This window comes from Schistocerca serialis, chromosome 10 (assembly GCF_023864345.2).
Source record: "Schistocerca serialis cubense isolate TAMUIC-IGC-003099 chromosome 10, iqSchSeri2.2, whole genome shotgun sequence".
NCBI lineage: Eukaryota > Metazoa > Arthropoda > Insecta > Orthoptera > Acrididae > Schistocerca > Schistocerca serialis.
This window is the reverse complement of record NC_064647.1, coordinates 102,915,867-102,936,581: the sequence shown is the minus strand read 5'-3', so window position 1 is coordinate 102,936,581 and position 20,715 is coordinate 102,915,867. Positions and strand designations below refer to the sequence as shown.

Below are 20,715 nucleotides of genomic sequence, written 5' to 3'. Positions count from 1 at the left end.
AAGAGAGAGGGGTGAAGACGAAATGGAACCCAAAGAGAGAAGAGATAGCTATGGCCAGTGAGAGACAGTGGCAGTAAAAGATGGATGGAGAAAGAGCCAATGGGAGCATAAGAGAAAGGTGACAGTGGAAAGTGCGGATGAATCGAGATTATATGAGGTCTGTTCAAAAAATTCCGGAACATTGTCCGCAAAATTTTTCTGCCCTTACCTTCTACTTATCGTGTATGGTCTCCTTCGAAATACTCTCAGTCGCAAAAGTACTCGGACAGTGGGAAGTTTCACAATAAGTACTCGAGAAACACTGACTATGAAACCCAAACATATTTATTAGCAATATATATGCGTAACAACATTAATTCGTTTCGAAAACATAAATAACAGAAAAATTAACAACAAAAATGAAACATCCTGCACACCCTGCTGCTACAAAAGTATTCGGACACTGTCCATTAAATGTTCATAAGTTGTACGACGAAAATGTCAATACCTTGTGGGTCCACCTTTCATTTTCAATACCTCCTCCAATGTACTAGGCATACTTCCCACGAGTTTTTTCGTGAAATCTGGGCCTATATTTGCCCATTCTAGGCGCAGTTCCTCTTTCAAGGTCTCCTTCGTATAGATGTTGTCCGCGACGGAGGGTCCGTTTCAATTTATCCCACAAATGTTCGATTGGGTTAAGGTCTGGTGATTGGGGAGGGGGGTGCAATACTTTCGGGCAATTGAAGAGCAACCACATATGTACAATATGCGCGGTATGCTTGGGATCATTGTCCTGATAAAAATGAAAGTTGTTCGCAATACCTAGATGTCGTGCACTCTGCTTCAAATGTCCTCGCAGGATATTCAAATACGCTTCCTTGTTCATCGTATCATCAATGAACACTAAATCACCCACACCATTGCCGGACATGCATCCCCACACCATGATGCTCCCACCTCCGAACTGTACTGTCGGTTTGATGTTGCTGGGATTCAGCTCTTCATTGGTCTTTCGCCACACGTTTGCCTTTCCGTCGCTTTGCCATCATGTAAATTTACATTCGTCGCAAAATATCACCCGACTCCACCAAGCCTGCTCGTATTCGGCGTATTCCCTCGCAAACTGCATACGTTTCTTCTGGTTCACTGCATTTATGAATGGTTTTCGCCGTGCCACTCGACCATGGTACTGCGATCGTCGTAGTACGCTCCGCACGGATCCGGGATAAACTTTTATACCAAGGTCTCCCTCCACCTCACTTGCAATTCGTGTGACAGATATTTTCGGATTCTGTTGTACCTTTCGCACAATCACACGTTCATCTCTCTGTGAAAATGTCCGTGGCCGTCCTGTACTGCAACGGAATTCCAATCGGTCTTCTTTCTCGAACCGTTTAATAATGTCGTGAACTGTACTTTTCTTCATGTTCACTATTGCGACAATTTCCCTGCAGGTTTTCCCCTTCACGTGATGATAAACGACAAGTTGCCTTTGCTCGAACGTAGAACACTTCCCTCTGTGTCCCATCGTCGACCTGCACAGGCTCGCGATACGTGTTTTCTAATCATCGCTATCGTTTCGCGGAAATGTCTGACACTGCAGTCGCTTCACCCTCTGTGCGTCTCGGAATGAACTATTCTCTCACGTTGTCCGCCTTTGTCCGAATACTTTTGTTGCACCTTCCCATGCCGTTTTCAGGAAATATTACGTAACAGACACATGTCCAACAACAATGCTTCGTATTTGACGCGTGTTTCACGTTGCGACATCGTACCCAGAGTCCCAAATACATTGCAAAGTGCAATTTCTGTATTTGTTCATGCGGCAAACTGCAAAATTATGCGCCATTACGTGCTGTCCGAATACTTTTGCGACTGAGTGTACTCTCCTCCACAATTGATACACCGCTCCCAACGCCATTTCCATTTCCAGAAGCAGTCTTGGTACGCCCTTGCTGGACTCCGCGAAGCGTCGCCTGCAAATTTTCTTTTATCTCGTCTGCTGGTTGCAGTTCTTCGTCCTTTCAACGAGGTTTTCAACTCTGGAAATAAAAGAAGTCCGCAAGGGCCATCTCGTTCCCATCTGCGCGATCCAAAAATTTTTCAGATTTCAAAGCGAAGGTCTTTATGGCCTTGACTCATGACCCGTGGGACGAATTTGATGGCAACGCGATGCATTCCAAGATGCTGTGTCAGGATTTCATGACATGATCCAGCAGAAATGCTATCTCTAGGACAGTCAATCTTCAATTGCCATGCACAATTTTGTTGCCGTTCCTGACCATAGCGTCGTCAATAGACGTCCAAGGGCATCCTGAACGAGGGTTATCCTTATCTTGCGTCCAGCCATTTTTAAACCGTGTGAACCATTCGTAACACCGAGTGCGGATTAAGCACTTGCCACAGTAAGCTTCCTGTATCGTTTTACGTGTCTCTGTAAAAGTTTTTTTTTGAATTTCAAGCAAAATTCATGATGCTCCTCTAACACTGTCATCTCGAAATTCGTAAACTATGCGACACAACGTTCTACGAATTACAGCACTGAACAATAACTGACAGACATGCAACAATGAAGCTGCCGGCAGTAGCACATTAAACATAGGCGTGTGCAGTGACTCCAACCGCATTACGCTCGAACACGCCGTTGGTGGGAAATTTTGAATGTTCCAGAATTTTTTAAACAGACCTCACACATAGGCTTAGAGGTGTCTGGACGTTACAACGCCGGCGTATTTTAAACACGTGGCATAAGTAAGGGTGCATTATGGACTGACATTTTAAACTCGTGCGTATAAGGGAAAATATTAGTTGGTGCCCCCGGAATTTTTGAGCTTTCGACGTATGGTGTACGCAGCGGCAGTGAGAAAGAAAGACGGAAGAAGACGGTGTAAGTGACAACGAACACTGTGGCAGTGGGATGTACGTCAAATCAATGTGAGAAAAAGAGACACTGGGAGAGAGATATATATATATAGACAGCGACAGTGAGAGATAGATGTTGAGTATGAAGGCTTTACTACAAACAGAGATTGGGTAAAAATATTTAGAAGGCTCTGTGTTAAAAGAACGCGAATATGTTCGCATTCCAAAATTTTTGGTGAGGAAGGCGGACTGATGGTTGAAGGCAGCTGACTCCATACCTTTCTGCAGTCTTTTAAAGGGTAACATATTCGCCAATTTTGTGCTCCGACGGGAGCATTTATCCGCTGGTAATATAATGTACGAAGGCTTTTACTGTCTGTCCTTTGTTTATGTTCATACGAGATGCTTTACTTGTTCATTGCGTCCTAGGTTTTCATCTGTGGAGTAACCTCCTTTCTATAAATTTCATTTCTGTGCTCTGAATTCGACTTAATGCTCTTTTTTATGCACTTTGTTTTCCCTGCCATAAAAGAGGAATGGAAGGGCCATATTTTTAAAGAAGTTTATTGACGCATCTTTCCGGATTTTATTATTGAACATGTTAAGGGTATTGCCACGTGTATATTCTAATCTGGTTCAGATTTGCTCCACTAAAATCATTTCGATTGGCGCCATATCGTAGTACGTGCCATTAAACTATTATTGCCGTATTGGTAAAAATAGCAGTTTACGTCGGCAATGGAATTAAAAGCGTTGCGTCACAACTCGTGCCGTCATTATAGCTGTACGTCGGAACTCGAACCAACACGAATTTTCTTCATCTATACGCAGTAACCTCTTAATCCAGCGTCAAACGAACAATATTAAAATTTTCTCCCCGGCCGGGAATCGAACCCGGGTCTCCCGCGTGACAGGCGGGGATACTAACCACTATACTACCGAGGACTCCAGGCTAGCTGCATCGAGTTTGTAAATTAGACAACATTATTGGCAAACAAAAAGGTGGTAATAATAATAATAATAATAATATCTTGGAACTCATCAGTTTGGTTAGTGTTTGCGTAGAAAAACAGTAATATCAGAAATTGAGTCCGCCTTGATGCAAAACACCTTGTTATTCGCTTATTTCTTTATTATCCCAAACTAGTTTCGGCGACAAATATCACCATCATCAGTGGGTTTTTTAAAATCTAAAACATGCAGAAAATGGTATGGTTGTACAAACACAGTAAAAAGTCATTACATTTTTACAAATCGTCTTTTGAAATATAGTTTTATATTGATACTTTCATACTACCTTATTTATGGTAGGCTACAGCATGTTTTAAGAAATTATTGGCCCTGTTTCTGACATAGTTTCTGTGCTCTTTTTTCTGTTGCCGTCTTTTCCTTAGCGGTCATCATGTCACCTGCAACCATGTGAGCGGCTGTTAGTAAACAAATACTCAAAGGTGAACTTCGTATGTCAGCAGTATATACTTGGGGTTGTGGTAGTGTTGTGGAAGCCAGTTATTTTGGTGTGTATTTAGCTGTAACAGCTTTGAACTGCTTTTGCGCATATGGCATTTTTCCGATACCAACCAGTGCCAATTGGGAAACCGCTTATTCAAAATTCAACCTCTTATTGATAAATTACTGCAGAGATTTCAAAGTATAGTTGTGCCGGAGAAAGAAGTTTACATTGACGAAACACTTGTGCCATTTCGAGGAAGACTATGTTTCATTCAGTATATAAAGAATAAGCGCCATAAATTCGGAATTAAATTGTTCAAACATTGTCTAAAGGGTGGCTACACCTGGAATATGAAAGTTTACTGTGTGAAGAATGCGAATCCTGGTGTTCCTCTTGGCACTTCTGTTGTCATGAGCCTTATGAATGGATTACTAAATGAGAGGAGAATCTTATATACAGACAATATACACAAGTGTTCGTCTAGCACACCAGCTTCTTGAACAATCAACACATTTACTTGATACTGTAAGATCAAACATAAAACTGAATCCTCAAGATGTTGTACATTCAAAACTGAAGAATGGGGAACACAAAGTAAAGGGAAGTACCACAGTAGTATTGAAATGGAAAGATAAGAGGGATGTTCTGATGCTGAGCACTGTTCATGGAGAACAAGAAGCAGAAGTTCAAACCAAGAAGGGCACAAAGAGAGAACCAGCAGCGATGATTGACTATAATCCGTCAAAGTCTTTTATAGATCTTTCTGACCAAATGAAGTCGTACTCGCACTGTCTAAGGCGGGGAAATGGTACAGGAAGCTTGCAATTGAATTGTTGACAGGGTCAGCACTGGTAAATGCTCATGTGATTTACCGATACATCAACAACAACAAGATCTCAATCACAGAATTCAAAGAGGAAGTGACTTTGAGACTGCTCCATACAGAAGATGCCGATGAGCCTGAGAGATCTCTCATCAAAGCCACCGCGTTACCTGCAGATTGTGCACTTGTGAACGTGGGAGCAGCCAGATGTAGGTGTACAGTGTGCTACGAAAAAAATGAAGAATGAATGTGGACCAGAGCAAGTTGTCAAGAAATGCAAACAAACTGCATGGAAATGTAAGAATTGTGACTCATATTTTTGCGTAGAGTGTTTTTTCATAAAGCACAGTGCGTACAAATCTTAGAGAAACAAAGTGGAATGACCCAAATTTTTCAGTTTCATTGTTGTTGCAGTTAGAATTGAAGAATGTAAATAAAACCGCATGTAATTTGCAATCTACTGTGTAAGTAATATGTCAAACTAAATAATAAAAAGAAGAAAAGTCTAATACGACTGAGCCACGTGAGTTATATATAACTCACAAATTCAAATGTCAATAACTACTCTTGAGCTCGTGAAAACCGTAGGCCACGAACATGATTTGTTACTGGGGCCGTAACCTACCATAACAGCGAGTCACAGCACGCTCCTGTGAGTTACAACTGCACCACGGATGTTTAAATGGAAAAATGTCCGTGAGTTGTATTTAGTTCACGTGACCCGAAGAGAACATCTCCTGTGAGTTATATTTAACTCACGTGGCAGTCAATGTGTTAAACTCACTTTGTTAATTCTAGACTGTGTGTTTCTCAACTAAGGTTATCATCTATCGATATTCGAGAAACTATACACATCTTCTTGTATTTGAGCTGGTCATTGCTTGTGAAGCTTGTTAAGTTCCATGAGAAGTCCCTAAGACTCGTCAGATTTTAATGATGACCTGTTTCCTTAAACCACTTGTTGATATTTGTAAATGTTTTACAAGTCGTCTGTTTTCAGTAAGAGAACTGTTGCTACTACTACTTATTCCTACGTTTTTATCAACAAATAGCAAAGAGGTTCTGAATCAGTTTGGGGAGAGAAGAGGTTTATTGCACAACATGACTAAAAGAAGGGAAAGGTAAGAAAGGTTAACAGGACACATACTGAGGCGTCAAGAAATAGTCAGTTTGGCAATTCAGAAGAGTGTGAGAGGTAAAAACTGTAGAAGGAGACTGACCGGAATTTTTAAGCAGGTTAAAACTGATGTTGAATACTGCAGTTGTGTACAAGACACCATTGTTTTCTGCAAAAAGTTTATCATTATCAAAAGTGGGTTCAGTCATTTGATCGTACTCACTTGACCTGTGGATTCATAGAATATTTACATAGAATGCGTATATATACGCAGAACACATGTAAATTAACACACCCAGAAAGTTTTATCAAACAGGTTGTCATTATCATCTATATTCACGAAGTTTTATTTTAGCATAGAAGCTTACAAAACAAAATCCTTGGAACCAGAAGACAAAAAAAGTCCTACCAGTGCATTGTTTTGAGAAACCTTGCCACTTGTAGCAACGGTGTGTGTGTGTTGACACCGCTACTTGCATTCGACATTACAATCAACAGGCGCTTATTATCACTGCCCAAGTACCGCTATCTTGACGATTGAATCAGCTGATGTCTGTTTACATGTAGAGCCACCGATAGAGATTCAGCGATTTCAGAACCAAAAGTGTACTCGTGAGCCGAGAGACAATATCACTAGATTAGTTCCTATATAAGTTTTATTTTAATTAAATGTGAAGGAAGAAGTGAACATTGTGTTCGCCATTGCAAATTTAGCATGTAAGAGTGGACTACAAAAGGTTCTCAGTACTATACTTTCACATGAAACAAGCAATTTCATACACGACCTAACTTTAAGACGCAGAAGTTAGTGTTTGTACTGCTCTTCTTGTATATACGTTTCATCGATTATATTTCAAGTAAAACTGTAATGTCCCAGTGACTCACTACTGTCAACAATAGTATTAAATTTGTTAAATATCCTGTGATACGTTTACAGCCTTGTCAAAGATAGAACATATATAAACTGCAAGATGCAGAAAAAGGGCATATCTAACATTTTTTCTTTGCATCAGCCAACAACTGGAGTGTAAATCTCTGCATTGTGCACAGAAGGCCGGCCGGGGTGGCCGAGCGGTTCTAGGCGCTACAGTCTGGAACCTCGCGACCGCTATGGTCGAAGGTTCGAATCCTGCCTCGGGCATGGATGTGTGTGATGTCCTTAGGTTAGTTAGGTTTAATTAGTTCTAAGTTCTAGGGGACTGATGATCTCAGAAGTTAAGTCCCGTAGTGCTCAGAGCCATTTGAACCATTTTTATTTTTTATTTTTTTATTTTTATTTATTTTATTTTATTTTATTTTTATTTTATTTTTTTGCACAGAAGGTCACACATATACCCTTTGCAACATTATTTCGCAAGCTGTTCATTATTATGGAAGCTACCGAACGGAAATATGTAACCTAACTGTTCTCATTCCACAAAGTAAATATGTTCTTTCTGCGAACTGTAGTCGAGTTGCATTCCAGACTCACCGCTCATACTGCTACAATGCTAAGAAGAGTTTGTTGAGGAGAACCACAGTGGAAGCGTTTCTCCATCAAAGAGGTGAACTCGGATAATATTCTAGCTTTCAAGAAATGGTGCCGTAAGCACTATAGAAAGGTGTGTCTATCAGATTAAAGGTTGGAAGAGGTATTCCTAAGGAAAATAAAATTACTTTTTAGCGTCTAAGTTGACTCATATTGAACGTAAATCAGATAGGAAAGGGAAGATCGTTGCTTTTGAGTGTAATGATGGACTACGCAAGCACACGTTTTCTCTTAAATGCTACAGTATACCTCTGAATCTACCTCTGGTTGAATGTTCCAGTAATTACAGAAAAAGTAAACGATCTGGAAACACTTACACAACATATTCCTGGAGGACACAGGAAATTTTATAAGACACTTTTCAACTGGACCGTGACATACGCAGAAGAAGACAAAGACAGAGAAAAAAAAGTGAATTATTCAACTGATATGTTTTTCTGAAGTTTTGATCACTATCTAAATCCATCTCTGAAATAATATTATCAAAGTTTTTCTTACAATGTATTGTTTATTTCATCACAATTTTTAAAAACCCTATGACTGTAACAGTCAAACTTTTCAAACAAGGCATAAATACAGTATTTATAATGCACACTAATTCCTTGATACGACAATGAAAAATTCACCTCATTGTAGATCATCTCAAAGAATTTATTTGTTTATTATCAATACACCTCTACATGTGAATCATTTGTAGCACGAAGAATATCGAGTTTATATTCAATTTCTTGCCAAGTCCTTTGTAACATTTCCTCTGTTATTATTGCAATCGCAATAGTCATACGTCACTTATCAGAGTAATTTTCCATTCATCATTGTGACTAAATGTGACTGCAAATCCACAGAAACTTCGTGTCTCAAAAATATCTATGAAGTTTTTTGTGTTTCCTGAAAATTTTCACTTTGTTAGATATGTCTTTTCTGCATATTGTAGTCCATATATACAGGGTGATCCATTGATAGTGACCGGGCCAAATATCTCACGAAATAAGCATCAAACGAAAAAACTACAAAGAACGAACTCGTCTAGCTTGAAGGGAGAAACCAGATGGCACTATGGTTGGCGCGCTAGATGGTGCTGCCATAGGTCAAACGGACATCAACAGCGTTTTTTTAAATAGGTACCCCCATTTTTTATTACATATTCCTGTAGTACCCTACGTAAAGAAATATGAATGTTTTAGTTGGACCACTTTTTTCGCTTTGTGATAGATGGCGCTGTAATACTCACAAACGTATAAGTACGTGGTATCACGTAACATTCCGCCAGTGCGGACGGTATTTGCTTCGTGATACATTACCCGTGTTAAAATGGACCATTTACCAATTGCGGAAAAGGTCGATATCGTGTTGATGTATGGCTATTGTGATCAAAATGTGCAACGGGCGTGTGCTATGTTTGCTGCTCGGTATCCCGGACGACATCATCCAAGTGTCCGGACCGTTCGCCGGATAGTTACGTTATTTAAGTAAACAGGAAGTGTTCAGCCACATGTGAAACGTCAACCACGACCTGCAACAAATGATGATGCCCAAGTAGCTGTTTTAGCTGCTGTTGCGGCTAATCCGCACGTCAGTAGCAGACAAATTGCGCGAGAATCGGGAATTTCAAAAACGTTAGTGTTGAGAATGTTACACCAACATCGATTGCACGCGTACCATATTTCTATGCATCAGGTTCTGCATGGTGACAACTTTGAAAGTCTTGTACAGTTCTTCCACTGGGCACAAGAGAAATTACGGGACGATGACAGATTTTATGCACGCTTTCTATTTAGGGACGAACGGTTATTCACCAACAGCGGTAACGTAAACCGGCATAATATGCACAATTGGGCAACGGAAAATCCACGATGGCTGCGACAAGTGGAACATCAGCGACCTTGCCGGGTTAATGTATGGTGCGGCATTATGGGAGGAAGGATAATTGGCCCCCGTTTTATCGATGGCAGTCTAAATGGTGCAATGTATGCTGATTTCCTACGTAGTGTTCTACCGATGTTACTCCAAGATGTTTCACTGCATGACAGAATGGCGATGTACTTCCAACATGATGGATGTCCAGCACATAGCTCGAGTGCGGATGAAATAGCATATTTCATGACAGGTGGATTGGTCGTCGAAGCACCATATTATGGCCCGCACGTTCACCGGATCTGACGTTCACGGATTTCTTTCTGTGGGGAAAGTTGAAGAATATTTGCTATCGTGATCCACCGACAGCGCCTGACAACATGCGTCAGCGCTTTGTCGATGCATGTGCGAACGTTACGGCAGGCGGACTACTCGCTGTTGAGAGGAATCTCGTTACACGTATTGCCAAGTGCATTGAGTTTGGTGAACATCATTTTGAGCATTTATTGCATTAATGTGGTATTTACAGGTAATCACGCTGTAACAGCATGCGTTCTCAGAAATGATCACAAAGGTACATGTATATCACATTGGAACAACCGAAATAAAATTTTCAAACGTACCTACGTTCTGTATTTTAATGTAAAAAACATACCTGTTACCAACTGTTCGTCTAAAATTGTGATCCATATGTTTGTGAGTATTACAGCGCCGTCTATCACAAAGCGAAAAAAGTGGTCCAACTAAAACATTCATATTTCTTTACGTAGGGCACTACACGAATATGTAATAAAAAGTGGGAGTTCCTATTTAAAGAAACGCAGTTGATATGCGTTTGACCTATGGCAGCGCCATCTAACGGGCCAACCATAGCGCCATCTGGCTTTCCCCTTCAAGCTATACAAGTTTCGTTCTTCGTAGTTTTTTCGTTTGACACTTATTTCGTGAGATATTTGGCCCGGTCACGATCAATGTATATCTTTGTATCAATGTATATCTTTGGCTGACCTGTGCTGAGCACTGAATCCCTCATAAACGTATCAAACGTTGTTAAAGATTATACTTGAAGAGCTGACTCTGTGCTGCCCCACCTCCACCACAACTTGTTCCGATATTTGGTACTTTCTCACTGTTCATTGTTAATGACGTAAGCGGCTGGTTCACCTCATTGGAACAAGAAAATGGAGAAAAATTAAAATCTTTTTTATAGTCTATACCACAAGCAGTTGTAATTTTGTTGTTGACTATTCGTTGCTCAGCCAACCAACGATATTTAATCAGAAACTCAACCAAAACTGCCGGCCGGTGTGGCCAAGCGGTTAAAGGCGCTACAGTCTGGAACCGCGTGACCGCTACGGTCGCAGGTTCGAATCCTGCCCTAGGCATGGATGTGTGTGATGTCCTTAGGTTAGTTAGGTTTAAGTAGTTTTAAGTTCTAGGGGACTGATGACCTTAGAAGTTAAGTTCCATAGTGCTCAGAGCCATTTTTTTTTTCAACCAAAACTGTGAATCGGTGGTTTCTGCACCAGCAGTTACACTTCAAATTAAAAGTTTTCGACATGTATATACCCTATGGTTATTTTCAGATAACTGGGATATATCATCCACATTCAATTTATGCCTCATTCCGTTCTTTCACACACCAAAACACTTTTTTTCTAAATGCATCTCGACGAAGTGTTATAAAACCAAAGGTTTTCTGTGTAACTTTTAGCTCTTCGTGCAGTTTCATGACTTTTTTCAGTATAATTAATCAGTTGAGTAAAATTTCTACAACAGGCACGATATTCATACACATGTCAAAGATTAGTAATTATTCTCACAAACGCTTCAAATACGCTTATTTTCACGAGAGTTGTACCAGTATATGCCAAGTATTAAAAATATCAGCGAATTTAATACAAACTGAATTTCACTCTAGTGTGGCCAGTAGACTGAAAGCAATTTTTAAAGACATACGTAACACGGAATTCTGATTCATCACTGAAGATCATAACCGCTACAGGAGATGAACAGCCACAACTAGCACATTCAGTCACGATGCTCCTGTTCATTTCTCTTATAGGCAGCGACAACAGCGCTCCAAGCAGACAAAACGCTACACTTTTGAATACAATATGGGATGAGTGCAAGTAGTAACTTTCACATTGATTTGTATCACAGATTTTACGGAAGGGAGCTTACATAGTACAATAAAAATCGTCACTAACTAAAAAAAATGCACCACATTTGTCTTTCTCAACCGGCCAGGGTGGCCGAGCGGTTCTAGGCGCTACAGTCTGGAACCGCGCGACCACTACGGTCACAGGTTCGAATCCTGCCTCGGGCATGGATGTGTGTGATGTCTTTAGGTTAGTTAGGTTTAAGTAGTTCTAAGTTCTAGGGGACTGATGACCTGAGATGTTAAGTCCCATAGTGTTCAGAGCCTTTTGAACCATTTTTGTCTTTCTCTTGTTTCCTAAGGACTCTCGCCAGTATGACATGGTCAACCTCAGCACAGTTTGTTTACAATTCTTTTGTAACGTAGAGATACTGAAGAATGTCGTTTTCCTTTAAGAAAAAAATTGCCAATAGACTGTAGGGGATCTGACTTTATGCAGATGGGCGTAGTCTCGTATATGCTCAGTAATGTAAAATTTTCAACACTACACATCCAATCAAACCAGAAAATGTGATACATAAGATACCTGTACTTAACAAAATACCTAGATTATTTAACGTGCCATATAAGCCATCACAACTGTAGCTAAAGATGAAACCACACAGACACGATAATAAACCTTCAAAAGCATTAAAACTGTTTCCTAACACACAAGAAACCTGTTTCAGAATTGCTGCTGCATCTGAGCCGCAAACGGCAAGAATCTTCAATACATTCGCTTTCGAAGCAAAAGCGATTACATTTACAAAAATATTCGTGTGTCGGAAAATCGAGTTAAGTGTGAGAATGTGCAAATCATTAGACTCCATACAAGAAAAGTGCATATCATAGTAAGAACAGGCAAAAATAGAAATACATGGTGTCCCACTCAAACCTCCTTGATTTCAAAGACCAAGGAAAAAAAAAACCACATTAGATACGACAATGAAAAATGCGCCACATTGTGGAGCTTTTCCTAAAGCTAAACTGATCGTCATCTAGTGCATCAATTTTCTTTTCCATTCTTCTGTATATTGTTCTTGTAAGCAACTTGGATGTATCAGCTGTTAAATTGATTGTGCGATAATTCCCGTACTTGTCAGCTCTTGTAGCCTTCGGAAATGTGTGCATGATACTTTTCCAAAAGTGAGACGGTATGTCACTGGACTCATACATTCTACATACCAACGTGAATAATCGTTTTGTTGCCACTTTCCCCAATGATTTTAGAAATTCTGATGGAATGTTTTCTATCCCTGATGCCTTAAATGACCTTAAGTCCTCCAAAGCTCTTTTAAATTCTGATTCTAATACTGGATACCCTATCTCTTCTAAATCGCTGGCCGCGGTGCCCGTGCGGTTCTAGGCGCTGCAGTCCGGAACCGCGAGACTACTACGGTCGCAGGTTCGAATCCTGCCTCGGGCATGGATGTGTGTGATGTCCTTGGGTTAGTTAGGTTTAAGTAGTTCTAAGTTCTAGGGGACTGATGACCTAAGATGTTAAGTCCCATAGTGCTCAGAGCCATTTGAACCATTTTTTCTTCTAAATCGACTCCTGTTTCTTCTTCTATCACATCAATCAAATCATCCCCCTCATAGAGGTTTTCAATGTATACTTTCCACCTATACGTTCTCTCGTCTGCATTTAACAGTGGATTTCCCGGTGCACTCTTAATGTTACTACCGTTGCTTTTAATGTCACCGTAGGTTGTTTTGACTTTCCTGTATGCGGAGTCTGTGCTTCTGGTAATCATTTCTTTTTCGATGTCTTCACATTTTTCCTGCAGCCATTTCCTCTTAGCTTCCATGCACTTCCTATTTATTTCATTGCTCAGCGACTTGAATTTCTGTATTCCTGAGTTTCCCGGAACGTTTTTGTATTTCCTCCTTTCGTCAATCAATTGAATTATTTCTTCTGTTACCCATGGTTTCTTCGCAGTTACCTTCTTTGTACCTATGTTTTCCTTCACATCTTCTGTGATGGTCCTTTTTTTGAGACGTCCATTCCTCTTCAACTGTACAGCCTACTGACCTATTCCTTATTGCTGTATCTACAGCCTCAGAGAACTTCAAGCGTATCTCGTCATTCCTTAGTACTTCCGTATCAAAAATGGTTCAAATGGCTCTGAGCACTATGGGACTTAACTTTTGAGGCCATCAGTCCCCTAGAACTACTTAAACCTAACTAACTTAGAACATCACACACATCCATGCCCGAAGCAGGATTCGAACCTGCGACCGTAGTGGCCGCGCGTTTCCAGACTGTAGCGCCTAGAACCGCTCGGTCACAACGGCCGGCTACTTCCGTATCCCACTTCTTTGCGTATTGATTTTTCCTGACTAATGTCTTGAACTTCAGCCTACTCTTCATCACTACTATATTGTGATCTGAGTCTATATCTGCTCCTGCGTACGCCTTACAATCCAGTATCTGATTTCGGAATCTCTGTCTGACCATGATGTAATCTAACTGAAATCTTCCCGTGTCACCTGGCCTTTTCCAAGTTTACCTCTTCCTCTTGTGATTCTTGAACAGGGTATTCGCTATTACTAGCTGAAAATTATTGCAGAACTCAATTAGTCTTTCTCCCCTCTCGTTCATTGTCCCAAGCCCATATTCTCCTGTAACCTTTTCTTCTACTCCTTCCCCTACAGCTGCATTCCAGTCCACCATGACTATTAGATTTTCGTCCCCCTTTACATACCGTATTTCCCTTTCAATATCCTCATACACTTTCTCTATCTCTTCATCTTCAGCGAACTATGCTGTCGATTCTGATAAGAACAACCCTGCCTCCATATGAGCCCTTATTTCTTCCATCTTGTCTTCGTGGTCCTTACGCGAAATGTATGTTGACGGCAGTCGAATCGTTCTGCAGTCATCTTCAAAAACAGATTCTCTAAATTTTCTCAATACTGTCACCTTCCCTCTAGAGATCCCCATTTGAGATCCTGAAGCATCCCCGCAATACTTGCGCGTTGTTCGAACCTACCGGTAACAAATCTAGGAGCCCGTATATGATTTCGTTTGATGTCTTCCTTTACCTGGTCTGTTGCGGTTCGCACATACTAGAACAGTAGACAAGAATAGGTCGCACAAGCGACAGATTAACCACACTTTCTCCCAATAAACGGTAGTCGTCCATTCGCCTTCCCTGCCACAGTCCTCTCATACTCCTTCCATTTCATATCGTTTTACAACGTTACGCCCAGATATTTAAATTACGTGACTGGGTCAATCAGGACACTAATAATACCGTATCCGAACGTTAAAGGTTTGTTTTTTTTCCAAATCATCTGCATTAAGGTTGGTTGGTTTGGGGGAGGCGGCCAAACAGCGAGGTCATCGGTCCCATCGGATTAGGAAAGGATGGGGAAAGGATGACGACCGTCCCCTTTCAATGCCTGAAGCTATTTAGGCAAATAACGGAGAACCTAAATCAGGATGGCCGGAGGCGGGTTTGCACCGTCGTTCTCCCGAATGCGAGTCCAGTGTGCTAACCACTGCGCCACCTCGCTCAGTCATGCACATTTACATTCTTTTACAGCTACAGCTGCGTGCCTTTCCTCATTGTTGTTGTTGTGGTCTTCAGTCCTGAGACTGGTTTGATGCAGCTCTCCATGCTACTCTATCCTGTGCAAGCTTCTTCATCTCCCAGTACCTACTGCAACCTACATACTTCTGAATCTGCTTAGTATATTCATCTCTTGGTCTCCCTCTATGATTTTTACCATCCACGCTGCCCTCCAATACTAAATTGGTGATCCCTCTATGTCTCAGAACATGTCCTACCAACCAATCACTCCTTCTAGTCAAGTTGTGGCACAAGCTCCTCTTCTTCCCAATTATATTCAATACCTCCTCATTAGTTATGTGATCTACCCATCTAATCTTCAGCATTCTACTGTAGAACCACATTTCGAAACCTTCTATTCTCTTCTTGTCCAAACTATTTATCGTCAATGTTTCACTTCCATACATGGCTACACTCCATACCAATACTTTCAGAAACGACTTCCTGACACTTGAATCTATACTCGATGTTAACAAATTTCTCTTCTTCAGAAACGCTTTCCTTGCCATTGCCAGTTTACATTTTATATCCTCTCTACTTCGACCATCATCAGTTATTTTCCTCCCCAAATAGGCAAACTCCTTTACTACTTTAAGTGTCTCATTTCCTAATCTAATTCCCTCAGCATCACCAGACTTAATTCGACTACATTCCATTATCCTCGTTTTGCTTTTGTTGATGTTCATCTTATACCTTCCTTTCAAGACGCTGTCCATTCCGTTCAACTGCTCTTCCAAGTGCTTTGCTGTCTCTGACAGAATTACAATGTCATCGGCGAACTTCAAAGTTTTTATTTCTTCTCCACGGACTTTAATACCTACTCCGAATTTTTCTTTTGTTTCCTTTACTGCTTGCTCAATATACAGATTGAATAACAGCGGGGAGAGGCTACAACCCTGTCTCACTCCCTTCCCAACCACTGCTTCCCTTTCATGTCCCTCGACTCTTATAACTGCCATCTGGTTTCTGTACGAATTGTAAATAGCCTTTCGCTCCCTGTATTTTACCCCTGCCACCTTTAGAATTTGAAAGAGAGTATTCCAGTCAACATTGTCAAAAGCTTTCTCTAAGTCTACAAATGCTAGAAACGTAGGTTTGCCTTTCCTTAATCTAACTTCTAAGATAAGTCGTAAGGTCAGTATTACCTCACGTGTTCCAGTATTTCTACGGAATCCAAACTGATCTTCTCGAGGTCGGCTTCTACCAGTTTTTACATTTGTCTGTTATGAATTCGTGTTAGTATTTTGCAGCTGTGACTTATTAAACTGATAACTCGGTAATTTTCACATCTGTCAACACCTGCTTTCTTTGGTATTGGAATTATTATCTTCTTCTTGAAGTCTGTCTCATACATCTTGCGCACCAGATGGTAGAGTTTTGTTTGGACTGGCCCTCCCAAGGCCGTCAGTAGTTCTAATGGAATGTTGTCTACTCCCGGGGCCTTGTTTCGACTCAGGTCTTTCAGTGCTCTGTCAAACTCTTCACGCAGTATCGTATCTTCCATTTCATCTTCATCTACATCCTTTTCCATTTCCATAATATAGTCCTTAAGTAAATCGCCCTTGTATAGACCCTCTATATACTCCTTCCATCTTTCTGCTTTCCTTTCTTTCCTCATACCAACCAGAAATTTTATCTAAGTCATCTTTCATGCTCCTAGAGTCACTGCCCACTCTGCTCGCCAGATCATTTGTGTGGACGGAAAATAATACACATCCTACCACACTTCCCTGGGGGACTCCTAACAATACCCTTGTCTCTGATTAACTCACGCCGTCGAGCCACTGAAGAAGTCTTCGAGCCACTCACATTTCTGGTAATTTATTCTGTACGCCCGTACGTTCGTTAACAGCCTGCAGTGTGATGTTGGTGTTAACGTGGACATCTGACAGCTTTTGTGGGTGCATCATCAGCGTATGTAAAGGATCTCATTCTGTTCAGGTGAAAGTAAGGAACTTTGTCCAACAACTTCCGGAGGGCTAAGAACACAGCATCAAGCCAGACTTCGGTACCTACTGTCTTCTGGGTCTCGTGGGCGAACGGAACGAACTGAGTTTGTTGGGCGGAATGAAAAGCAATGAATCTTGATGCATTTTCTGTTCTTCGTGCTAAAATACATTTCGTGTGACTAGGGCCTCCCGTCGGGTAGACCGTTCGCCGGGTGCAAGTCTTTCGATTTGACGCCACTTCGGCGACTTGCGCGTCGATTGGGATGAAATGATGATGATTAGGACAACACAACACCCAGTCCCTGAGCGGAGAAAATCTCTGACCCAGCCGGGAATCGAACTCGGGCCCTTAGGATTGACATTCTGTCGCGCTGACCACTTTTTTTTCCCAATTTATTGTTCATGACATTCCACAGTAGTACATAATTTTCAACTTACATCCAAAAGTAATAAAACAAACTAAAATTAATTACAGGTTCATTGACATTTTAGAAAAAATCCAAGTCTAAACCAGATAGTGATGTTCGTCACTTGATCGTATTTGTTTTTATTTTTCAAAGATCAAATTGTCTCTCGTTTTTTCGTGTTCTGAATCGCATCATCGAAAATGGAGTTCACGTGACTGTTCTTCTGAAGAAGTTTGCGTATGTACCATAATAATTATTCATGCGTAGTAGCTTGTGATGCTGGTTGGAGATGTACGACCAAAAATCTCCTTCGCTCCTTTCTTTACTGGACAGCAGGTAAAATACCGCGTGTCCCTTCAACCAGTTGACGGCATTTTTCTTCCAGGTGGGGTATAGTTCTTCCTCCGGGTATAAAAGGCACGCTGGCGTTATCAAATAGGGCGGTTCTCTCTGCATAGTTGCTAATTTTTTTCTGGTTGACAACCATATATTATTTGCATTTCCACAGACAAATTGATGTTCCTCTGTGTCAATCAGGTTGCATGTGGTACACAAAGGGGAATCAGCCAGGTGAATGGAATGTAGTCTGGAGTTCGTTGGAAATTTTCTATTCACAAAATAGTACCACAATGACCGCACTTTTGTTGGTAAATGCGGGTGGTGTGTATTCTTCCAGATATCATGCCGACGTATTTTTGTTCTATGATGTTATTGGTCTGAAAGTTCATTAAGTTTTGGTATATTTTCTCGATTTTGATGACAACTTTCTCGGGTGTTCCCAGTCTAATGTAGCTATATTCTACGAAGAAATGTTTTAGGTGGTAAAGTTCATTTGGGATGTGGTGAACGTCTATTGGGGCGTCCTGGCTGGCCGACGCTATTTCATTTAACAGAAATGCGGCGACACTGTCGACTGACCGCTTCCACAGTTTATATGTTTTACAGACGTACAGTGCTTGTGCTTTGTTGTACACGTCTGTGAGATTCAATCCTCCGTTGTCAGTCGGTAGAGTCAACGTTTGGTATTTGAAGATGTGGCCGCGGCTGACGAAGTGGCCAAAAGCAGCCAAATTCCTGTTCGCCATTTCCATCGGCACTGGCTGGGCTTGCGCCACGTAATTTAATTTAGAGGACAAATAGATGTTGACGAGAGCCACTCTTTGTATCTCATCAAGAGTACGGATATTGTGATGACGTATACAAGCACGGATGGTGTGAGGATTCTTCTGTAATTAACGGCGATGGTCTGCCGAATATTCCTTGTATACTCCACCCCGAGACATGTCATGGTGACAATTTCCTTTATTGGCCCATGAATAGGAACTCCTAATCCGCTTCCAATATTCATTATGCCAGACTTATTTCTATTCAGTTTCGCACCAGATACTTGTTCATATTTGTTTATTATGCCGAGTGCTTCTCCATCTCGTCGTTGTCTTTGACAATAAATGCAACGTCATCGGCATATGCCCTGCAAGACAATCCTACGGCCGCGTGTAGTGAATCCTTGTAGGTTGTGGCTCAGGCGAAAAAGTAATGGCTCGATTGCTATTGCAAAGAATGACATAGACATCGGGCACCTTTGTGACCACTCAGCTACCCGGGGCTGACTTCTTTGTGCTAATTCTGCGTCACTATTTAATCGTGGCGGTATAACTGATAACACTGCGGCGAACCGCGAGTGCTAAAGAAGGAAACGTGGCTGCGTTTTGGCCGACCGCGAAATCTAAACGACTCGGTCGCGCACCGGACACAGGAGTCCACGCGTTGCATTGTCTTCCCAGACAGAGAGCTCACAGCTATTTCTGAGTCCACGCGCAGCAGACGCAGCCGTACTTCCGCGAAACGCTACGTGAAGTCACGGGCGCTCCCATTTTCTGTACAAAGACCGTCGTATCTCATTTCCCGCTGGTGATTCCTCCACCGCCACGAATTCCCGCTTCCGTCGTCGAAACCACAGACCTATTCGTGGCTGTGAGGAAACTGGCGCTTCCGCTGTATGGGCTTGCTCCGTAACACAAAACTTCCCAAAAAGCAAGCAACAATTTGAAATGGTAGGAGGAACAAAGTACTAGGTCTCAGTTGAGTAAGGATTAGTCTGAATTATCTTTTTAGTTTTCTCACATGTACCGCTGGAAAGAGCTGTCTGCTACATTATTTGTTTTGTCTTATTCAATTTATATAGTTCTCTTTCCATTGAACCAAACACACAGGGTTGCTATAAATCATTCATTTACTTTTAGAGTTCTGTCTTTTCCAAAGTATAAAGTGTAAAAATATGATTGATGCATGAGTAGGACCGTAAACTCACCGATTTTGCATTGTGCCCATCAGCTGACAAATGGTGACAAAGCTTGAGGACGAACATTTCGCCTCCAAGCTAATATTCACCAACAAAGCAGCCTTACGTTCATCAGGAAAGGTTAATCGCAATAGTGTAAGAATGAGGGGGACTAAAATTACCGAACCATCAGTTTAATATGTCACAGCTGCAAAATACTAACGCGAATTCTTTACAGACGAATGGAAAAACTGATAGAAGCCGACCTCGGGGAAGATCAGTTTCGATTCCGCAAAAATGTTGGAACACGTGAGGCAATATTGACCCTACGACTTACCTTAGAAGAAAGATTAACGAAAGGCAAACCTACGTTTCTAGCATTTGTAGACTTAGCGAAAGTTTTTGACAATGTTGATTGGAATACTCTCTTTCAAATTCTGAAGGTGGCAGGGGTAAAATAAAGGGAGCGAAAGGCTATTTACAATTTGTACAGAAACCAGATGTCAGTTATAAGAGTCGGGGGGTATGAAAGGCAAGCAGTGGTTGGGAAGAGAGTGAGACAGGGCTGTAGCCTATCCCAGATGTTATTAAATCTGTATATTGAGCAAGCAATGAAGGAAACATAAGAAAAGTTTGGAGTAGGTATTAAAATCCATGGAGAAGAAATAAAAACTTTGAGGTTCGCCGATGACATTGTCATTCTGTCAGCAAAGGACTTGGAAGAGGTGCTGTACGGAATGGACA

The 20,715-nt window shown here is 41.3% G+C and overlaps 1 non-coding gene across 1 annotated transcript; it reads right to left on the bottom strand.

The window, feature by feature from the left end:
• Positions 1-3,717: 3,717 nt before the first annotated feature.
• Trnad-guc (transfer RNA aspartic acid (anticodon GUC)) lies at positions 3,718-3,789 on the bottom strand. Its single transcript has one exon. It is a non-coding gene; the product is annotated as a tRNA-Asp (tRNA).
• Between the last annotated feature and the right edge of the window lie 16,926 nt (positions 3,790-20,715).